The sequence below is a fragment of the Chiloscyllium punctatum genome, unplaced genomic scaffold (assembly GCF_047496795.1).
Source record: "Chiloscyllium punctatum isolate Juve2018m unplaced genomic scaffold, sChiPun1.3 scaffold_507, whole genome shotgun sequence".
In the NCBI taxonomy this organism is placed as follows: Eukaryota; Metazoa; Chordata; class Chondrichthyes; order Orectolobiformes; family Hemiscylliidae; genus Chiloscyllium; species Chiloscyllium punctatum.
Genome location: NW_027310241.1, coordinates 35,705 through 57,896, shown reverse-complemented (window position 1 = coordinate 57,896; position 22,192 = coordinate 35,705). Strand labels below are relative to the sequence as shown.

General features: G+C 46.3%; 3 non-coding genes across 3 annotated transcripts; 1 reads left to right on the top strand and 2 right to left on the bottom strand.

The window, feature by feature from the left end:
- The first annotated feature begins 622 nt into the window (after positions 1–622).
- trnal-uaa (transfer RNA leucine (anticodon UAA)) lies at positions 623–704 on the top strand. The gene has a single exon. It is a non-coding gene; the product is annotated as a tRNA-Leu (tRNA).
- Positions 705–2,494: 1,790 nt separating this feature from the next.
- trnal-uaa (transfer RNA leucine (anticodon UAA)) lies at positions 2,495–2,576 on the bottom strand. Its single transcript has one exon. It is a non-coding gene; the product is annotated as a tRNA-Leu (tRNA).
- Positions 2,577–15,791: 13,215 nt separating this feature from the next.
- On the bottom strand, positions 15,792–15,871 carry trnal-uaa (transfer RNA leucine (anticodon UAA)). Its single transcript has one exon. It is a non-coding gene; the product is annotated as a tRNA-Leu (tRNA).
- Positions 15,872–22,192: the final 6,321 nt, after the last annotated feature.

Here is a 22,192-nt window from a genome sequence, read left to right as displayed (position 1 = left end):
AACAAACAGGACGCGTTTTTAGCAAATGGTCTGTTCAAGCTGGTGTCAGCTTCTGGAGCGTCTCAGAGTTGCCAAGCACGGAAACAGACCTTGCTATCGTACTTGCCACTGCTAAACAGATAACCGAAATTAATCTAACCATATTTGCCAAAATTTGTCCCTTATCTCTCCGAACCCTTTCAGCTGCCTTTGAAATGTTGTGAGCGCATCAGTCTCTGACACTAAATCTGACAATTCATTCTGTACACACGGAAATGTCTGTATTCAAAACAAGTGTCCCTCACATCCCCTTTAAATGTTACTGTTCTCACATTAAACCAATGTTATCTCGCTTTGAACTCATGTGCCTTGTGAAAAATTACTCCCTGACTCCTTTCTCTGTCCGTCTGCCTCATGACTTTATAAAATTCTGTAAGGCCATTCCTCAGCCCTGAAGCTCCAGGGAAAACTGTCGAAGACAATTCAGCTTCGTGCTATTGTCCAAACAGTGCAAACCTTGGAAACCCTTTCAAATACTTTCGAAATTGCACCACGTTCGTTACTGAATGCGCAATCTGTTCGTGCCTGAAGTGAAGCGATGCTGAAACGCTAGTAATGAGATCTTGGCGCTCTGGGGCTCCGTGATAGCGTGGCCGAGTGGTCTAAGGCGCTGGATTTAAGCTCCAGTCTCTATCGAGTCGTGGGTTTGAATCCCACCGCTACCAGCGGTTGCTCCGCTGCAAGCAGCTGAACAAAGCAGAACCTCTGCAGGCCGTCTGCGTTTTCGTTGGTGTGTTTGCCGCTGCTCAGGTCAACTCATTCCAACTGAGTCTGAAAACAGTGTGAGTCCTTGCTGTCGGACTCTCCTCAACCCCTCTGCTGTCGGATATCTGCATGTCCAGTTTCTGTGTCTCAAATAGTCACTGCATTTGGCTGGAAGTTTGGTGGTTCGAGCCCGCCCTTACCACCGACAATCAATTATTTCAGTTCAAGCATTGAGACCGACCATTTCCCGACACAAGAACTCACCCGAGTCTGCAGCTGGATGTGGCCCCAATCTCTCCAAGGCCCCGCTCCCAACAGAAAGCGGCTACTGCAGCTTCAATCAGCGGCTTCCTGCTCAGCCCTGGGACACAGCACCTGGAAAATCCTTCCCCAGGAACGACTCTTCCCGTGTGAAAGGGACAACCATTCCACTTTAAATTGGACACGGCTTCAGAGGATTGTTCCTGTTCTTGGAACGTTTCATAAACAAAACTCCTGTCTCGCAAATAAGAAGTGGGAAAAGTTGTTGGCAGGAAGAATAGAGAAAGTGTTGACTGTGAGGACTCTGTCTCGTCAGCAGATGGGATTCCATCTTATGGGCAAGTGGAGACAGCTTTCACTCAGAAACCGAGGTGTGATCAAACACAGTCGGATCGACGTGTCCAAACCAACCCCTACACTGGGTTGCAATACTGCAAGTGGAGCAGAGAGCTGGATTTCTTTAAAGGAGGGAAAGGGCCCATCGTGAGGCTGGAACCTACGGCCCTGAGATTAAGCATCTCATGCTCTACCGACTAAAGTAGCTGGGCCTGACTCACGATTGATGAGTGTGTCATTTCATACTGAGCATATTTCACCCGGCATTGCAATTTACAAGGATCCAGTTCATTCCTCCCAATCACAAATGTCATCATTCACACTTTCCATTTCTCAGCTATTATTCCTTCAGAACATTATTATCTATTTAACACTTGTCTCTGGATTTAAGACTCAATATAAATATTTTCATATTTTTATCCTCATCTTTATGTCTCCGGAGTGATTCCCAGTCTCTCTGGCAGACGGTAAATCAATTGGGAAATTCACGAAGGAAACCCAATCATTCCAGTTTCGAGTGTAAGGAATCCTATCTGCTGACGAGACAGAGTCCTCACAGTCAACACTTTCTCTATTCTTCCTGCCAACAACTTTTCCCACTTCTTATTTGCGAGACAGGAGTTTTGTTTATGAAACGTTCCAAGAAAGGAACAATCCTCTGAAGCCGTGTCCAATTTAAAGTGGAATGGTTGTCCCTTTCACACGGGAAGAGCCGTTCCTGGGGAAGGATTTTCCATGTGCTGTGTTCCAGGGCTGAGCAGGAAGCCGCTGATTGAAGCTGCAGTAGCCGCTTTCTGTTGGCAGCGGGGCCTTGGAGAGATTGGGGCCACATCCAGCTGCAGACTCGGGTGAGTTCTTGTGGTTGCAGTGTCGGGATATGGTTGGTCTCAATGCTTGAACTGAAATTGTTGATGCTCGGTGGTAAGGGCGGGCTCGAACCACCAAACTTTCAGACAAATGCACTGATTAATTGAGACACAGAAACTGGCCGCGAGTATGTCCGAAAGCAGAGGGGTTGAGGAGGGTCCGACAGCAAGGACTCACACTGTTTTCCAAGTCAGCCTGGATCAGAGGCCTGGGCAGCTACCGCCAAAACGACGAAAACACATATGCTCCCTATGTTCTATTGCCTGCAGCAGAACAGCCCCCACCTTGGTAGCGGTGGGATTCGAACCCACGACTCGATAGAGACTGGAGCTTAAATCCAGCGCCTTAGACCACTCGGCCACGCTACCGCACTGACACAAGCTACCAAAATTGTCATTACTAGTGTTTCAGCATCGCTTCACTTCAGGCACGAGCAGATCGCGCATTCAGTAACGAACGTGGAACAATTTCGAAAGTATTTGAAAGGGTTTCCAAGGTTTGCACTGTTTGGACAATAGTACGATGTTGAATAGACTTCGACAGTTTTCCCTGGAGCTCCAGGGCAGAGGAATGGCCTTACAGAATTTTAAAGTCAGGAGGCAGACGGACAGAGAAAAGAGTCAGGGAGTAATTTTTCACAAGGCACATGAGTTCAAAGCGAGATAACATTGGTTTAATGTGAGAACAGTAATCTTTAAAGGGAATGTGATGGACACTTGTTTTGAAAACAGACATTTCCGTGTGTACAGAATGAATTGTCATATTTAGTGTCAGAGACTGGTGCGCTCACAACATTTCAAAAGCATCTGAAAGGGTTCGGAGAGATAAGGGACAAATTTTGGCAAATATTGGTTAGATTAATTTCGGTTATTTGTTTGCAGTGGCAAGTTAGATAGCAGGGTCTGTTTCCGTGCTTGGCAACTCTGAGACGCTCCAGAAGCTGACACCAGCTTGAATAGGCCATTTGATTAAAAAAAACGCATGCTGTTTGTTACTCAGCGCGTTTGGCGATATTTCCTGGAGGGTGGAGTTTGGCCTGAAGAAAAATACCACACAAATTGTGTGACCCCCTCAGCACTCCAGCGAATCCAAATACTGACAGCTCTTAGCGTGGAACAGAAGCAAAACAGAAAAGGCGGAACCATTGCCAGACACACTGACATGCTGACTTTGAGGGAGTGCGAGTCATCTATGTCATGTACTGCTCACACACAAATGGTAGCGAGACAATTCCAAACCGTGCTTCCAAACATACTGCAGCTTTAATGCATTGTCAAGTCCCAGAAAGTGCTCAAGTAACATCCAACAAACCAGAACAACAATGAACCATGAGAAGTGAAGATGATCAATTCCATTCTTGATTAAATTGGGTCAACAATGCGCTGGTCCCTCCATCTGATGGAGAGGACCAATCCCCAGCCTCCCTGACCAGGACAGGAATGAAGGAAACCAGAGAGCTAGAACAACGTTTCACACCGTGATTGCCCACCGTTTCACCACAGCAACAAAAACCGGCGAGCAGATTCAGTGTAGGATCTGGTTTCACATCAGCAATGAAATATCAATCCCCACTCACTTTCAGGGAAAAAGGTGCCCACCGTAAATTGTCTGGAATATGAATCCCCAGCGCAGTCTGTTTGGGCCCCGGGTTATACTGCTGTACAGACTTTCATATGGACAAAGTCCTTTTCAAAGGGAGTGTTTGTGGATGTCCATACGACAATGGCAGCTGTTGCCCTCACTCTCACTGCCGTTCCTGTCCGTGTACGGGTTGGCATCCTCACCTTGGTCCTGGGGGTTCAGGGTACAATACTCTGCTGGAGAAAACCGGAGTGTTCTGGAGCAGAAAGATGTGGAGCTCGTGTGCCTCCTGGAATTGTCGTGCCCCAGTGATTAAGGAGATGGGTTAGTAATCCATTAATGTGTCCCCATGCAGGGTCGAAACCTGCCGACTACATCTTGAACGACCCCCTGCAGGGCACATTCTCTCTCAAACTTCTGCAAGTCAGGCCAATCGTTTGATTAGACTTTGGCTGCTCGAGTTCTCAAAAAGAAATATCCCACACTCCAACCGTTATTTCTGTTTCTCTGTTCACAGATACTGCTAGACCCATCGAGCTCCTGCAGTACTCTGTGAATGTACTGCGCAGAAGTGCTGCTTTTCATTCGATTCCTTTAATTTCAGTCCCTCTGTTCACTGCCTCTGGTCAGGGGTAACACTTGGTCCTGCCCGTCAAAGTGCCCATGCCCACGGTTCCCACTCCCATCATTATAAACAGCCGCAGGAAATTGCCGGTTAAACATCTTTACCCCAAAGAGAAACTCACCAGCCTCGGGAATCTCTCCACAAAACGGGACTTCTCATCCCTGGACACGGTGTAAGACAGAGGATTGTGAAGAGATTTTGGGAAAATATCGCCAGTTGGCAGATGCACAAATGTTGAAGGCGCATCCCTTATAACACAGTTCCCAGCTTTGTGAATCTTCGGGAACTCTTTGGGAAATGGAATCAGAGGAGAATGAAGAAGGGTGAACTGTCGGGCTGAACAGAAACAGTCAAGACACCTTCCTCTTCTTTAAGAGGACACCACATGAACTGATCGGATACATTGAAAGAATTCTCGTTCCTGTACATGAGGAATACAAATCTCATCTGGACTCTAGATCAATGAAATAACTCGGGACCACACAAGACACTGGGAGGCTCGAAGGGAGATGGTCCCGGTTGGAGGAGAGCTGGTTCCCAGTGTCATGGGTGTGTCTGTAGTGGGTGGGATCAGACTGTTCCCATCTCGCCATAATGAATGTCTCAGTCTATATTCTGGCAAAGTAAAACTGATAGAGGACAGTTGACGTTCTGGGAAGGGCAGACTGAAGTGGGAAGTCAGTCACAGCCTGCTTTAGAGGATCGTGCAAGGTGTGAGGTTAGAGGTTTCAGCGCATTGGGCTGTTAAATGAAAGGTTCCTGGTTCAAGAGCCCCCCAGGGCGACAGCGATGGTTGTTCTTGCTGCATCTGTTTTGGATGCTGCACAGTTTCGTGTGTCGAGTGGGGTCAGGAAAATGTTCTCCAAACGGAACCCTTTCGTGTGAGGAACCACAAAGAAGTTTCTGCATTGCTTTAATGGTTCATGGAAAGAACTGTGGATTCTTGGAATCTGAAGCAAAAACAGAAGCTGCTGTCGAATCTAACGGGTTTGGCAGGACCTGTGGGAGATTACCGAGTTCTGATGAAGTTTTGAAATGTTGTCTCTGATTTTCTCTGCACAGATGCTGTAAGATCTGTTGAGTTTCTCTTGCAATTCTTGTTCTTGGTTATAAATAAATGCCCGTTCCATCTGTCAGGATGATACAACCAGTCCCACCATGCACCAACATTTAACGCTTTTACAAACTGTGAAGTGATTGGATTCAAACCAACCCGATAATGATTCACTCTTCCTCAGCTCCACAATGAGAGACACCTGGAAAATGAAGAGGACAGTGTGGTTCTGGAATCGTCGATGTGTGTTTAAGGCAATGGACTTGAAATTCATTGGGCTTTACCCTCACAGCCTGGAATCCTACCGGTTACGATTCAGTAATGTCAACAAATAAAAAGGGAGATTACACCCTATCTTCATCTTTCACATACAAAACACAGGAGAAGGGAAAAAAGACATTTCAGACAGGTCGCGAATGTGGGCAATCTGCAACCCTCTGCCTTTCAGAGTGAAACATGCAGAAATCTCCAGAGAAAGTTGAGACACTATGAGTTGAACAATTCCATCCCAACTTTGTTGAAGCTCCGAGCCAACCGTTGGAAAACGAGATGAAAACAGTCAGGGGCCAGTCTTCGACTGGTGCAGACTTGATGGGCTGAAGGGCATTTTCTGTGCTGCAGACCTCTTTGACCAGCTGCGGTGAGCTGGTCGGAGAAACTGGCGGATGGGAAGCATATGGAACGGAATAATCCTGAGACCTCTGTTTGTTTCCATCTGTGGGTAAATATGAGGTTGAGTTCCTCAGTGGTGATACAACATAATGTGACCATGTCCCCAACTTCAGTCCCATTGTTGGGTCATTTAAGATCACAGGGAGAACCCCATTTAGATTTGCCCTGGTAACATCAGAAACGCAGGTTTATGGGAACTGGGACTAGAATAGATGGAAGTCTAATGACCCGCACTGCAGATGGGCCGAAAGGTCTTATTCACGCTTAAAAAATCGGAAGAAAGGGAGAAACTAATCTGCAGCTAAAATAATCACAGATGAAAAGACAAGAGCGGTTTCACGATGAAAACACACAGTGTCTTTTCTTTTTGCTTTCCCTGTTCGCCTCCTGGTGAGGATTCAGTTTTCTCACTGTTGCAGCAAGTGGAGTTTTCCTCGTACCATTAATCGTGGGGTCAGCCTTCCCGAAGTAGGGAATGAAGTATGGAGCTGACAATTGATCATGTGTTGTCCCATACTTAATGCAGAGTAACTTTAAACGAGTAGGGGTGGCACGTTCGCACGTGGCTCAGTGGTTCACACTGCTGCCTCACCGCACGAGGGTCTCAAGTTCAATTCCAGCCTCCGGCAACTCTCTGTGTGGAGTTTACATATCCTCCCCGTGTCTGCGTGGGCTTCCGTCCGCAGTTCAAAGATGTGTAGTTTAGGGTGAATTGGTCATGCTAAATTGCCACAAGTATTAAGTGCATTAGCCAGAGGGAAATGGGTCTGGGTGGGTTACTGTCTGGAGGGACAGTGTCGGCCCGAAGGGCCTGTTTCCACGCGATAGTAAATCGAAACACACTGTTTGAAACTCATTCGTGGCGTAGGACGCCACTCAATGGGATAGGAATCACTGTCCATCCCTATTTACTCCAGAGATTGAGATGTTGAGTTACTTTACAGAACCCTGGAAGAACTCAAGGTACAGCCATGATACTGTGAGGGAGGGAGTTCCAGGATCCAGACCCAAAAGCACTGTCGGAGCAGCGAGATATTTCCAACTCAGAAAGGCGTGGTCCTAGATGGGTGATTTGTGGTTACAGTTCTCTCGTGTATCTGTTGCTATTGTCCTTCTAGATAGATACAAACAATCACTGGGTTGGTCTGGGTCAGTGTTCTGTGAGGAAGCAGGAGTTAGCTTTCAATAAGATAACTCACAAGAAGAGAAATAAATCTTCATTTTCTGAGTGGGAATTGTATCCCGGACTGGGCATTACAAACTCAGACTCCGAACCAGTGACCCTACTGAAGCTGACAGTAACACTTGTGACCTGATCTGTCAAGACTCTGTGCATGATCTTCACGTCATCATCACCTTCAGCAGCAATGTTTCTCTCCCTAAGTTTCCAAACAATTCATATTGCCGCCCTGGTTTCAATGTGAAGAAAGGGGAGCTGTACTAACCTGATTTACTACAGGAAGGTACAGAACAGTTTGATACTAACAGCGGCTCGTTTTGAGGCGTTGATCTGCGGTGATGGGGCGGCCCCAATAAAGCCTTCGTTCAAATCGTCTGATTCCAAATTCCATGCTGGAAATGACCAGAGGTTTCTCGCTGAATTTGTTCAGGACCTTGACTGGAAGTGACACTAAATCCAAGTATGAAAGTACATTTCAGTGGAGTACATCATAAGACAGCGCAGTGACTGTGAATAAAATGCTGGAGACGTCCAGCAGAAGAACAGGCGACACAGAAGCAGGTGCCTGAGGACAAATGTATTTGCTTTGCCATTGAAAGGCCCTGTTACACAAAGTGGATTATCTTTGCTGGGTGATCACTTTATGAATGTTGTTTCCCAGATGTCCATGTTTACATCACATATGGAAAGGTGGCCAGCGTGTGTGTATCCTGCTAGTGAAGCAATAGATAAAACATCTGCCTTTGAATCAGGCGATTGTAGTTTTACATCCTACATTTCTCGAGTGTAACGTGTTAGTTCAGCCAAGTACATGTTGTCAGTTGCTATTACCTTCGGTTCTTTCGAGCTGCAGGGATAGGATCAGTGTGTCTTCAAATGGAATGTTGCTTTTGGGACTATTACAGCTCAATGTCAGACAGGTGTATGGCTGGTCCTGTTTTGTCAGGTTCTGAGGATCTGAATGGTTTGGATCAGTGTGGTTTCGAATTTAAAACTTGCATTTCGGTCTATTGTCCATTTTAAATTCCAGCTCTGCTCCACATCTCTCATTGCCTGTCAAACTGGCGAGTGTTCCACCTAAAGCTGCCTTTGTCAGAGAAGCTGTTGTGTGGAGCAGAGAGCGGAAGTGAAGCACAAGGAGCTGGTATGATCCTGAGACATCTGTTCCTCCAGGGATATGTTTCTGTGTGTCTCCCTCTGTGGGTGAAAATGTGGTTCAGGTCCTCAAGGTGGTTCCAACACAGTGTGACCATGTCAGACCTCAGTCCCATTGTCGTGTCGTTTAAATTCACAGTGAGAATCGCGTTGATATTTGCTCTGGAAACATCAGGACACATAAAATTTTGAGCCCAAACTAGAAACTGGGACTGGAATACATGGATGCCTGATGAGCTACAATGTACGATGGGCCGAACGGTCTCTTCCCACTCTGTGAAAGCTCGAAGGCAAGGAGGACCTAATCTGCAGCAAGACTGATCAGAAATGAAAAGGCAAAAGTGTTTTCATTCTGAATAAATGTAAGGCCGCCTTCTGCCTTCCCTTGGAGTCTAGTAACCAGCACTTGGCGCTCTCACCGCCGTGACACGGGTTCTATTCCCGGTCAAGGAATGCGTGCTTTGTTCTGCACACACATCGTGGGAAGAATATTTCTGACCACTTTTCCAAAGCTGGCAGGACATCGGTTTTGTGCCAACCGTTTTAAAGTTGAACAGAAAACCAAGAGATGTAGATGTTGGAATTCTGAACCAAAAACAAGAATTGACGTGCAAACTGAATAATCCTGACAACATCTGTGGGGAGAAACAGAGACAATGATTCACAACGACAGAACCAGATTAGTTCTTCATTTCTAGACCACAATGCCGGGATAGTGGTCAGTTTTATCGCTTGAATGAGAATAGATATCAAAATCTATTTGTTATTAGCCAGTTATCAGCCATGTCGGCCCGAGATCTGATTCTTTCAGGGTCTCCCTCAAGATGGGTCTCTAATTTTCTGTCTTTATCTCTGTGTATCTACCTCACCCTTTATCATATTCTTTGACCCTTTATTTGCCAATATCCCTCATTCCCCATTCCTACTCTATGAAAAGCCTGACGTTCAGGGATAGTTTGAGAATGGAGCTGCTGAGAGGTTTTCTGGAACCTGGCAGGAGACTGGAAAACTTGGCTCACACTCTACGGATAATACGTCTGCCACTTGGATGTGATACAAGGGGCATTTCTTCCTCAAAATATTGTAACCCTTTCGACATTAATGTTGCATTCCTTATCCAATAGAAAAAAAACTACAACAAAGGAGAATATGGAAGCATTACTGATGCTGTAAAATGAATGAATGGCGACAGCAGAGAATGAGGGTGATCCACTCGTGGTTTCTGTGCCAGAACCACAACATTCCACGGCCTTTCTGCAGTGTCTCCTGCCTCACCTCGTTATTCCCACCAAACTTGGAATGAAGGAGGGAGAATAAAAGTCGAGGAGAAGAAGGAGTGCTTTTGCAACAGCCGCAATAAACTCCAGGATGGTGTATGGGTTAGGAAGGACAACATGCACTGCTGGAACTAACCCAGGAAAAAGGAGTGGGTTTACCAAACCATAACAGGCTCGAACTCAAACAGGATGCTGAGTCCCTTCATCAGTAACACGACACTTAATAAAAGGTGAACCTACGGACCTTCAATACAACAAGCGGGCGCAGCTGGGATTGGACCCTATGGTCAGCTGCTTCCCAAGGAGGGGTTTGAAATAACTGAGGGACGGCCATATGTGCAGTTCCTTAACCACATGACCACAGTAACTCGGAAATACATTTCTGTATCAATATTACTCAGTGTGATTTGCAATCAAACCCCACTTTTGCAAAACCAGACATCTCACGATTGAACATTCTTCAATGCAAAAGCACATAAAAGGGCAATCTTCTCTTACATTGGCTTCAGTTCTGCAGTATACTCTGAGGAAAGGAATTCCTCCATCTGAAATAAAAACTGATTTAGCACTGAAATCTGAGAATGGTAAAACAGGTAGCGAAGTTTTTCAAAACGCGGGACCAGTAAGAGTTGTAACTTTCCTTGTCTTGGTCCTTAACCGTACATTGTCCAGCAGAGCCCTGAGAAACTGCCAGCTGGCTGCCAGCTGAGTTACAAACCTGTGTGGGAAGCGAGGAGATGCGGCTCACTTATTGTTAGTAAATCAAACAGTTCTTACTTAGAGACGGACAAAAATCAGTTTCTGCACATATTCAGGGAAGGTCAAAGGCGATCTGAGATGTCAAATAGGTGCTCACTGTACATGATTGGTCTTTGTTCTCGGTATGGAAAGCTCTCCCTCTTTCGTCGCATTCACGTCTCTTGTCGATGACTGAATCAGACACAAGGTCTTTCACCAGGGCTGCACTTGACTTGGATTCGTCTCCCTCCCTGTTCATACTTTCCTGAAACTCTGTGATATCAGGAAAACTAAATGGATACAATGTCATTCGGCAGCCTGTCTGTCAGTTCCTCAATTTCAGTTACAACATGGATTCAGGTTCAGACCACACGGTAATATTAGTGACTGTATGAGAGCATGAGTCAAGGAGTTCTTCTGAGGATGTGAATCTTTTCATTCCTGTTGTTGACTGAAGGAGCGGTAACCATACCTTCTCCTTGGAAACTCCAATATGTGAACTGCTCCAAACCATGACTGAGGTTTTCTGGTTTTGGGTTCTCGCAGGTTTAGAAATGCTCGGGTCTGAATGAGGCGTTTCCGAGCCGACTTTGGGATACATTAGACAGAGATGACATCAGGTAACCAGTGTTCGCTGTGAGCCGAGCAAATGGGTCCTTTCCCTGTCACTGAACCAGGCTGTCTTCAGATGGAAAACAAATGCGATAGTTTTGGTGCAGAAAGGATCAGTGCCGATTACTGTACCCTTAAAATGGACGGCGGGAGAAGATCGACAATCGACACATATCGTCGACCCGGGAGGAGGGAAACTTAGTTGAAAGTGTGGTGCTAGAAAAGCACATCCGGTCAGGCAGCATCCGAGCAGCAGGAGAACCGCCGTTTGTTTCCGGAGCGTTTTATCATCTCCAGTCCTCACTTTATCCGAGGAGAGAAACTGAACAAAGTTTGACCCAGCAATGAATCGGAATGGTATTCCTTTTCACCATGGCAGCAGATATGGGCGAGCTCATTCAAAGGCAGGTTTACTGATGAGAACAACCAGCAGGAACGCTCCATTCCCACCAATCCACCTGTCCCAAGGGAACAACGTTGCTCCTGCCTGGTTTGAACTAGAGATGTTTCGGATGTGACCCAAATGGAACAACGAGGTCCCAACTGAGTCACCGAGCCACTGCTCTTCATCCAACACTGACATTTCCGTTCTGTATAGACCAATGTGGGCCAGGGTTATTAACATGATTGAAAATAATAAAGGATATCACGGGAAAATGCTCAGGGAATACTGACAAACAGGTTGCCAGGTTTGGCCGAGTTTAGAATGTCGGGCGAGGCTGAATAGGTGCGGGTAATTTTCCCTGTAGCGCCGAGACAGAGGAATGTTCATAACTGCGCTCTTAACCAGGACGGCCAGCAGGGCTGGAGACATCGCCACATATTCACCACCACTGCGCAGTGAAATTTGAAAAGAAATTAATGCAGCAGTTATTTGGAATTATACTTCTTTTCACCACGAGAGTAGTGATGGGCGATTAAATGCAAAACAAGGTTTGCTGATGAGGCTGCAATAAAGCCCCATCGATCACCATCTGGAAAACTGTCACGATTTGGAGATGCCGTTGTTGGATTGGGGTATACAAAGTTAAAAATCACACAACAGCAGGTTATAGTCCTACAGGTTTAATTGGAAGCACACACTAGTTTTCAGAGGTGATAGTGGAGGGCTCGATCGGAACACAGAATTTATAGCAAAAATTTACAGTGTGATGTATCTGAAATTATACATTGAAAAATTGATTGTCTGTTAAGTCTTTCATCTGTTAGAATATAGTGATAGTTTCACTTATTTCATGTGTAAATCACAAAACCTTTTTTAAAGTTGCATTCTCCGGTTAGCTGTTAATAATTGTGATAGCTAGACAATATGTTCAAGGTGTTGGCCCCCCTGTGTTCTCTATCTATGACCTGATGTTTAGATTGATTCTAATCTAAAAAGTGAGTTCACGGAGTTTTGCATGAATGCATGCAGTTTATGAGCAAAGTACAATGTAACCCTGAAAGTACAAATTCACCCCACAAAATATATGTGTGTCTGTGGGTCTTTGTCTGTGTGTGTGTCTGTCTGTCTGTCTGTCTGTCTGGGGTGGGGGTTGTGAGTGTGAGAAAGTGTATGTGTGTGTAGTGAGTGCAGAGTTATCTGAAGTCTGTGAGGGGGTGCATGTGTGAGTGTGGGAGTGTTTGTGTCTGTAAGGGTGTGTGTGGGTGTCTGCGTGCGCGTCTGTGTGTACCTGTGTCCGTGAGTATGTGAGACTGTGTGTGTAGGAATATCTGTGTGTGTGTAGTGCAGTGGTGATCACCTGTAATGTGACATGAACCCAAGGTCCCGGTTGAGGCCCTCCCTATGGGTACCGAACTTAGCTATCAGCCTCTGCTCGGCCACTTTCCTCTGCTGCCTGTCCCGAAGTCCACCTTGGAGGATGGTCACCCGAAGGTCCGAGGCTGAATGTCCTGGCCCACTGAAGTGTCCCCCAACTGGGAGGGAACCCTCCTGTCTGTTGATTGTTGTGCGGTGCCCATTCACCCGTTGTCGTAGCCTTTGCTCGGTTTCCCCAATGTACTATGTCTCCTGGCATCCTTGTCTGTAACGGATAAGATAGACAACGTTGGCTGAGTCGCATGAGCACCTGCCATGTACAAGGTGGGAGGTGTCCCCACGTGTAATAGTGGTATCTTATGTCCACAATCTGACACGTAGCAAGTATCAGGGCCCGCCGACTGCTTTCTTCAAAACAGTGAGGATCTGTGCTGGAAACATCCACCTATATTCCAAACGAGGAAGAATGTGTATCGAATAAAATCGTACACGGCAATTAATTGGCATTGCATTCCCTTTCACGACAACGGCAGGAATGGGCAGGGACATACAGAGTAAGGTTTATTGACCAGGTCAGAGAGCAACTCCCTCCACCTATGTTCACACACAAGCCGATCGTTCTTCCTGCCGGGATATTTGAAGCACCGATCCTTCCCACGGGAGGTGAAGGTGATAACTACTCCCCCACAGAAACACAGTGGGGCCAGAGACCTGATCGAGCTGTCCCCCAGCGGTGATTGTGTTGTTCAGAACAGATTGGGTTTGCCGTGTGGGACTGAAACTCAGCTCGATCACACCCAGAGACACGGTGTAAAAGCCGCCAGCAGATGGGGAGGGGTTTGGGGAGGATGTAGACCCAGTCTGGGGAAAAAAAGACTGGGTCCTAAATTCAGGGGGAATGAGTGTTACAGGGAGAAGACTGGAGAATGGGATTGAGAACGGTATTAGCCATGATCGAATGGCAGAGCAGACTATGGGCTGAAAGCTCTAACCGTCATCCTATACCTTCCGGTCTCTGGTCACCTGGTATCTAAGGAATGAGAAACAGAGTTAATTGTTCATTTCCAAGTTCTCCGGTCATAAATGGGCAAAGTGAGAGATGGGACAGATCTGATACACATTTAAAAACTGGGAAAATGGTTGGAGAGGAAAATAAAAGAGAATCTGTGTATAAAGTTGGAAGTCAGAAGATAGTCAATAAAAAGGAAGACTGCACCAATCCAGAGGGAGATGGACATGCAAAAAGAAATGTCACTAGTCCCGAAGTCTTCACTCTCTTCCTTTCCAAAATGTGAGCAGACCTGCTGAGATTTTCCAGCAATTTCATTTGTTGGTTCCAAAACAGAAGATGGGAGTGATCCTGGACCAATCAGCTGTCCCGTGCTCTGGGGGTGTTTGATTGACCCGTTCACCCAGATCACTTCTGTCCAACTGTGAAACCTCACAATCCTGCCCCACCCCCACCCCTGTTACTGACAATAAACTCTTCATTCCGTGAACCCCCATGAGCACACAAGATCATTTTCCGTGTGAATTGTAAAACGTTCAGGGAGAGTTCCCTTCGGTTTCCGTCAGAACGGTCTGAATCACTTCATTTTGGTTCAGGACCATTTGACATTGAGCGGTCACTGTCAGACCCCCACAACAAGTAGCCATTCGTGTTGTGTGTCTCTGAGCACTTTGTTTTGTGCACGTTTGGAGTGGAACCTGACGTTTTGAAAGGGACACCATTCATCGTATATTCGGCTGCACTGATAAACTTGTCTCTGACACTTCCAGGAAAGTGGAGACAGCTGTCACTCAGAAACCGAGGTGTGATCAAACACAGTCGGATCGACGTGTCCAAACCAACCCCTGCACTGGGTTACAATACTGCAAGTGGAGCAGAGAGCTGGATTTCTTTAAAGGAGGGAAAGGGCCCATCGTGAGGCTGGAACCTACGGCCCTGAGATTAAGCATCTCATGCTCTACCGACTAAAGTAGCTGGGCCTGACTCACGATTGATGAGTGTGTCATTTCATACTGAGCATATTTCACCCGGCATTGCAATTTACAAGGATCCAGTTCATTCCTCCCAATCACAAATGTCATCATTCACACTTTCCATTTCTCAGCTATTATTCCAACAGAACATTATTATCGATTTAACACTTGTCTCTGGATTTAAGACTCAATATAAATATTTTCATATTTTTATCCTCATTTTTATGTCTCCGGAGTGATTCCCAGTCTCTCTGGCAGACGGTAAATCAATTGGAAATTCCCGAAGGAAACCCAATCATTCCTGTTTGGAGTGTAAGGAATCCCATCTGCTGACGAGACAGAGTCCTCACAGTCAACACTTTCTCTATTCTTCCTGCCAACAACTTTTCCCCCTCCTTATTTGCGAGACAGGAGTTTTGATTATGAAACGTTCCAAGAACAGGAACAATCCTCTGAAGCCGTGTCCAATTTAAAGTGGAATGGTTGTCCCTTTCACACGGGAAGAGCCGTTCCTGGGGAAGGATTTTCCATGTGCTGTGTCCCAGGGCTGAGCAGGAAGCCGCTGATTGAAGCTGCAGTAGCCGCTTTCTGTTGGCAGCGGGGCCTTGGAGAGATTGGGGCCACATCCAGCTGCAGACTCGGGTGAGTTCTTGTGGTTGCAGTGTCGGGACATGGTTGGTCTCAATGCTTGAACTGAAATTGTTGATGCTCGGTGGTAAGGGCGGACTCGAACCAGCAAACTTTCAGACAAATGCAGTGACTATTTGAGACACAGAAACTGGCCGCGAGTATATCCGAAAGCAGAGGGGTTGAGGAGGGTCCGACAGCAAGGACTCACACTGTTTTCCAAGTCAGCCCGGATCAGAGGCCTGGGCAGCTACAGCCAAAACGACGAAAACACATATGCTCCCTATGTTCTATTGCCTGCAGCAGAACAGCCCCCACCTTGGTAGCGGTGGGATTCGAACCCACGACTCGATAGACTGGAGCTTAAATCCAGCGCCTTAGACCACTCGGCCACGCTGCCGCACTGAGACAAACTTTCAAAATTGTCATTACTAGTATTTCAGCATCGCTTCACTTCAGGCACGAACAGATTGCGCATTCAGGAACGAACATGGAACAATTTCGAAAGTATTTGAAAGGGTTTGCAAGGTTTGCACTGTTTGGACAATAGCACGAAGCTGAATTGTCTTCGACAGTTTTCCCTGGAGCTTCAGGGCTGAGGAATGGCCTTACAGAATTTTAAAGTCATGAGGCAGACGGACAGAGAAAAGAGTCAGGGAGTAATTTTTCACAAGGCACATGAGTTCAAAGCGAGATAACATTGGTTTAATGTGAGAACAGTAATATTTAAAGGGAATGTGAGGGACACTTGTTTTGAAAACAGACATTTCCGTGTGTACAGAATGAATTGTCATATTTAGTGTCAGAGACTGGTGCGCTCGCAACATTTCAAAGGCATCTGAAAGGGTTCGGAGAGATAAGGGACAAATTTTGGCAAATATTGGTTAGATTAATTTCGGTTATTTGTTTAGCAGTGGCAAGTTACATAGCAGGGTCTGTTTCCGTGCTTGGCAACTCTGAGACGCTCCAGAAGCTGACACCAGCTTGAATCGAACATTTGATAAAAAAAAACGCATGCTGTTTGTTACTCAGCGCGTTTGGTGATATTTCCTGGAGGGTGGAGTTTGGCCTGAAGAAAAATACCACACAAATTGTGTGACCCCCTCAGCACTTCAGCGAATCCAAAAACTGACAGCTCTTAGCGTGGAACAGAAGCAAAACAGAAAAGGCGGACCCATTCCCAGACACACTGACATGCTGACTTTGAGGGAGTGCGAGTCGTCTATGTCATGTACTGCTCACACAAATGGCAGCGAGACAATTCCAAACCGTGCTTCCAAACAGACTGGAGCTTTAATGCATTGTCAAGTCCCAGAAAGTGCTCAAGTAACATCCAACAAAACAGAACAACAATGAACCATGAGAAGTGAAGATGACCAATTCCATTCTTGATTAAATTGGGTCAACAATGCGCTTGTCCCTCCATCTGATGGAGAGGACCAATTCCCAGCCTTCCTGACCAGGACAGGAATGAAGGAAACCAGAGAGCTTGAACAACGTTTCACACCGTGATTGCCCACCGTTTCACCACAGCAACAAAAACCGGCGAGCAGATTCAGTGTAGGATCTGGTTTCACATCAGCAATGAAATATCAATCCCCACTCACTTTCAGGGAAAACGGTGCCCACCGTAAATTGTCTGGAATATGAATCCCCAGCGCAGTCTGTTTGGTCCCCGGGTTATACTGCTGTACAGACTTTCATATGGACAAAGTCCTTTTCAAAGGGAGTGTTTGTGGCTGTCCATACGACAATGGCAGCTGTTGCCCTCACTCTCACTGCCGTTCCTGTCCGTGTACGGGTTGGCATCCTCACCTTGGTCCTGGGGGTTCAGGGTACAATAATCTGCTGCAGAAAACCGGAGCGTTTTGGAGCAGAAAGATGTGGAGCTCGTGCGCCTCCTGGAATTGTCGTGCCCCAGTGATTAAGGAGATGGGTTAGTAATCCATTAATGTGTCCCCATGCAGGGTCTAAACCTGCCGACTACATCTTGAACGATCCCCTGCAGGGCACATTCTCGCTCAAACTTCTGCAAGTCAGGCCAATCATTTGATTAGACACAGCCTGCTCGAGTTCTTAATCAGAAATATCCCACACTCCAACCGTTATTCCTGTTTCCCTTTTCACAGATACTGCTAGACCCATCGAGCTCCTGCAGTACTCTGTGAATGTACTGCGCAGAAGTGCTGCTTTTTATTAGATTCCTTAATCCCAGTCCCTCTGTTCACTGCCTCTGGTCAGGGGCAACACTTGCTCCTGCTCGTCAAAGTGCCCAGTCCCACGGTTCCCACTCCCATCATTATAAACAGCCGCAGGAAATTGCCGGTTAACCATCTTTACCCCAAAGAGAAACTCACCAGCCTCGGGAATCTCTCCACAAAACGGGACTTCTCATCCCTGGACACGGTGTAAGACAGAGGATTGTGAAGTGATTTTGGGAAAATATCGTCAGTTGGCAGATGCACAAATGTTGAAGGCGCATCCCTTATAACACAGTTCCCAGCTTTGTGAATCTTCGGGAACTCTTTGGGAAATGGAATCAGAGGAGGATGAAGAAGGGTGAACTGTCAGGCTGAACAGAAACAGTCAAGACACCTTCCTCTTCTTTAAGAGGACACCACATGAACTGATCGGATACATTGAAAGAATTCTCGTTCCTGTACATGAGGAATACAAATCTCATCTGGACTCTAGATCAATGAAATAACTCGGGACCACACAAGACACTGGGAGGCTCGAAGGGAGATGGTCCCGGTTGGAGGAGAGCTGGTTCCAAGTGACATGGGTGTGTCTGTAGTGGGTGGGATCAGACTGTTCCCATGTCGCCATAATGAATGTCCCAGTCTATATTCTGGTAAAGTAAAACTGATAGAGGACAGTTAGCGTTCTGGGAAGGGCAGACTGAAGTGGGAAGTCAGTCACAGCCTGGTTTAGAGGATCGTGCAAGGTGTTCGGTTAGAAGTTTCAACGCATTCGACTGTTAAATGAAAGGTTCCTGGTTCAAGAGCCCCCAGGGCGGCAGCGATGGTTGTTCTTGCTGCATCTGTTTTGGATGCTGCACAGTTTCGTGTGTCGAGTGGGGTCAGGAAAATGTTCTCCAAACGGAACCCTTTCGTGTGAGGAACCACAAAGAAGTTTCTGCATTGCTTTAATGGTTCATGTAAAGAACTGTGGATTCTTGGAATCTGAAGCAAAAACAGAAGCTGCTGTCGAATCTAACGGGTTTGGCAGGACCTGTGGGAGATTACCGAGTTCTGATGAAGTTTTGAAATGTTGTCTCTGATTTTCTCTGCACAGATGCTGTAAGATCTGCTGAGTTTCTCTTGCAATTCTTGTTCTTGGTTATAAATAAATGCCCGTTCCATCTGTCAGGATGATACAACCAGTCCCACCATGCACCAACATTTAACGCTTTTACAAACTGTGAAGTGATTGGATTCAAACCAACCCGATAATGATTCACTCTTCCTCAGCTCCACAATGAGAGACACCTGGAAAATGAAGAGGACAGTGTGGTTCTGTAATCGTCGATGTGTGTTTAAGGCAATGGACTTGAAATTCATTTGGCTTTATCCTCACAGCCTGGAATCCTACCGGTTGCGATTCAGTAATGTCAACAAATAAAAAGGGAGATTACACCCTGTCTTCATCTTTCACATACAAAACACAGGAGAAGGGAAAAAAGACATTTCAGACAGGTCGCGAATGGGGGCAATCTGCAACCCTCTGCCTTTCAGAGTGAAACATGCAGAAATCTCCAGAGAAAGTTGAGACACTATGGATTGAACAATTCCATCCCAACTTTGTTGGAACTACGAGCCAACCGTTGGAAAACGAGATGAAAACAGTCAGGGGCCAGTCTTCGACTGGTGCAGACTTGATGGGCTGAAGGGCATTTTCTGTGCTGCAGACCTCTTTGACCAGCTGCGGTGAGCTGATCGGAGAAACTGGCGGATGGGTAGCATATGGAACGGGTCTAATCCTGAGCCCTCTGTTTGTTTCCATCTGTGGGTAAATATGAGGTTGAGTTCCTCGGCGGTGTTACAACATAATGTGACCATGTCCAACTTCAGTCCCATTGTTGTGTCATTTAAGATCACAGGGAGAACCCCATTTAGATTTGCCCTGGTAACATCAGAAACGCAGGTTTATGGGAACTGGGACTAGAATAGATGGAAGTCTAATGACCCGCACTGCAGATGGGACGAAAGGTCTTATTCACGCTGAAAAAATCGGAAGAAAGGGAGAAACTAATCTGCAGCTAAAATAATCACAGATGGAAAGACAAGAGCGGTTTCACGATGAAAACACACAGTGTCTTTTCTTTTTGCTTTCCCTGTTCGCCTCCTGGTGAGGATTCAGTTTTCTCACTGTTGCAGCAAGTGGAGTTTTCCTCGTACCATTAATCGTGGGGACAGCCTTCCCGAAGTAGGGAATGAAGTATGGAGCTGACAATTGATCAAGTGTTGTCCCATACTTAATGCAGAGTAACTTTAAACGAGTAGGGGTGGCACGTTGGCACGTGGCTCAGTGGTTCACACTGCTGCCTCACCGCACTAGGGTCTCAAGTTCAATTCCAGCCTCCGGCAACTCTCTGTATGGAGTTTACGCATTCTCCCCGTGTCTGCGTGGGCTTCCGTCCGCAGTTCAAAGATGTGTAGTTTAGGGGGAATTGGTCATGCTGAATTGCCAAAAGTATTAAGTGCATTAGCCAGAGGGAAATGGGTCTGGGTGGGTTACTCTCTGGAGGGACAGGGTCGGCCCGAAGGGCCAGTTTCCACGCGATAGTAAATCGAAACACACTGTTTGAAACTCAATCGTGGCGTAGGACGCCACTCAATGGGATAGGAATCACTGTCCATCCCTATTTACTGCAGAGCTGGAAGAACCCTGGAAGAACTCAAGGTACAGCCATGATACTGTTTGTGAGGGTGTTCCAGGATCTGGATCAAAAGCACTGTAGGAGCAGCGAGATATTTCCAACTCAGAAAGGCGAGGTCCGAGATGGGTGATTTGTGGTTACAGTTCTCTCGTGTATCTGTTGCTATTGTCCTTCTAGATAGATGCAAAGAATCACTGGGTTGGTCTGGGTCTGTGTTCTGTGAGGAAGCAGCAGTTAGTTTTCAATAAGATAATTCACAAGAAGAGAAATAAATCTTCATTTCCTGACTGGGAATTGTATCCCGGTCTGGGCATTACAAACTCAGACTCCGAACCAGTGACCCTACTGAAGCTGACAGTAACACTTGTGACCTGATCTGTCCAGACTCTGTGTATGATCTTCACGTCATCATCATTATTCAGCAGCAATGTTTCTCTCTCTAAGTTTCCAAACAATTCATATTGCCGCCCTGGTTTCAATGTCAAGAAAGCGGAGCTGTGCTAACCTGATTTACTGCAGGAAGGTTCAGAACAGTTTGATACTAACAGCGGCTCGTTTTGAGGCGTTGATCTGCGGTGATGGGGCGGCCCCAATAAAACCTTCGTTCAAATCGTCTGATTCCAAATTCCATGCTGGAAATGACCAGAGGTTTCTCGCTGAATTTGTTCAGGATCTTGACTGTAAGTGACATTAAATCCAAGTATGAAAGTACATTTCAGTGGAGTGCATCATAAGACAGCGCAGTGACTGTGAATAAAATGCTGGAGACGTCCAGCAGAAGAACAGGCGACACAGAAGCAGGTGCCTGAGGACAAATGTATTTGCTTTGCCATTGAAAGGCCCTGTTACACAAAGTGGATTATCTTTGCTGGTTGATCACCTTATGAATGTTGTTTCCCAGATGTCCATGTTTACATCACATATGGAAAGGTGTCCAGCGTGTGTGTGTGCATCCGGCTGGTGAAGCAATAGATAAAACATCTGACTTTGAATCAGACGATTGTAGGTTTACATCCTACATGTCTCGAGTGTAATGTGTTAGTTCAGCCAATTGCATGTTGTCAGTTGTTATTTCCTTCGGTTCTTTCGAGCTGCAGGGATTGGATCAGTGTGTCTTCAAATGGAATGTTGCTTTTGGGTCCATTACAGCTCAATGTCAGACAGGTGTATGGCTGGTCCTGTTTTGTCAGGTTCTGAGGATCTGAATGGTTTGGATCAGTGTGGTTTCGAATTTAAAACTAGCATTTCGGTCTATTGTCCATTTTAAATTCCAGCTCTGCTCCACATCTCTCATTGCCTGTCAAACTGACGAGTGTTCAACCTAAAGCTGCCTTTGTCAGAGAAGCTGTTGTGTGGAGCAGAGAGCGGAAGTGAAGCACAAGGAGGTGGTATGATCCTGAGACATCTGTTCCTCCCGGGATGTGTTTCTGTGTGTCTCCCTCTGTGGGTGAAAATGAGGTTCAAGGTGGTTCCAACACAGTGTGACCATGTCAAACCTCAGTCCCATTGTTGTGTCGTTTAAATTCACAGTGAGAATCGCGTTGATATTTGCTCTGGAAACATCAGTTCACATAAACATTTTGAGCCAAAACTAGAAACTGGGACTGGAATACATGGATGTCCGATGAGCTACAATGTACGATGGGCCGAACGGTCTCTTCCCACTCTGTGAAAGCTCGAAGGCAAGGAGGACCGAATCTGCAGCAAGACTGATCAGAAATGAAAAGGCAAAAGTGTTTTCATTCTGAATAAATGTAAGGCCGCCTTCTGCCTTCCCTTGGAGTCTAGTAACCAGCACTTGGCGCTCTCACGGCCGTGACACGGGTTCTATTCCCGGTC